This window comes from Monopterus albus, unplaced genomic scaffold (genome assembly GCF_001952655.1).
Source record: "Monopterus albus unplaced genomic scaffold, M_albus_1.0 scaffold329.1, whole genome shotgun sequence".
Lineage (NCBI taxonomy): Eukaryota > Metazoa > Chordata > Actinopteri > Synbranchiformes > Synbranchidae > Monopterus > Monopterus albus.
Genome location: NW_018128209.1, coordinates 80,036 through 81,555, shown reverse-complemented (window position 1 = coordinate 81,555; position 1,520 = coordinate 80,036).

The window sequence follows — 1,520 nt, the reverse complement described above, 5'->3', positions numbered from 1 at the left end:
TAAATTCAATTCCCTGCGAATTAATACAGCCTCCTCATCTACAGGATCCTCTATAAATGGACATGCCATTTTGGTCTCTGCGTGACGGAAACATGTGCAATCTATGAATGTACTGAAAGATGAAATGAGGTAGGCCTATTTAAACACCTTTCACTTTAAAAAGGGGCGGAGACCGGAGGAAACTCTGGGTTTCCCGAACAAAACCTGCTCCCAACCAGGTTAGGTTCACAAAGTAAGTTGCAATAGTAACTGACTCTGAGTTTAGATTACCTCTCTTTTTGAAACGGGTTTAACTTACCCCGCTTTCACGGATTTAAGTTACCTCCGTTTCTGAAATCGAAAAATCCGAGTTTTCCTCATTTCGGGGTTAACAAACTCAGAGTTTCAGCAAAACCTCCTTCTTGAACCGGGCCCCTGGTCAAGAAGGCCCAACGGCGGCTGTACTTCCTGAGGAAGCTGAGGAAGTTTGGCATGTCGCCTAGGATCCTCAGCAACTTCTACAGCTCCATCATTGAGAGCATCTTGACCAGCTGCATCACTGTCTGGTATGGCGGCACTACTGCTATGGACCGCAAGCACCTGCAGAGGGTGGTAAAGACTGCGGAGAAGATCACCAGGACTCCACTGCCCTCTCTGCAGAGCATTTACCACCGCAGGGTGCATAGGAAGGCTGCCTCCATCCTCAAAGATCCCACCCCCAGCACGGACTGTTCACTTCTTTGCCCTCTGGCCGGAGGTTCAGAAGTGTGAAATGTAGGACCACTAGACTGAAAAACTTTTTCTTTTCCTGTGCCATCAGACTCCTAAACAGCTGAGGAGTTTATTACCAGGAAATATGTGATGTACTGTTTACATTCTCAGTTTGCACATGCATAATTGCACAATGACTGTTGACTGCTGCACATGCTGCTCCCATGCAGCATACATTCTGTTATATTCTTGTATATATTTTTTCTACTATATTGCTGCATCTGCGCTGCTTAAAGTGCCTTAGATTTTGTGTTATTTATTTATCTACTTTATATTTCATTTGTATTTTGTGGCATTCATGTGGATGGCAAAGTAAGAATTTCATTGTACAGGGAAACACGTTTCTTAACTGTGCATATGACGAAATAAACACTTTTTTACTTTGCTTGTAATCCAAAGCGATTTATTTTTCTTCATCGGGGCCATTGTTGCAGTACAGATGTTGACTATACGAGTGAGGTGCGAGAACCATTGACTCGGTTGTGATGTGACGCTCGACAAAGTGTACGTACTACTCATTTTGTAAGACCTCACTTGTTTATCAAGTTAAAATTTATTTTAAAAATTTGCTCCTCTTGGAAAACACTTGCAGACCAGGTTACTCGCAATCCAAGGTTTTACTGTATAAGTTGTAAGTTTACATTGCTGGTCATAGAAAAGATATTACACATTTCTGTCAGAGAAAGTCAGGAGTTAGAGCTGATGGAGAGAGTTAAATCCTTTTCCCATTTGAGTTTTGGTATTCTTGAATTTGTATTTGATATGAGTTT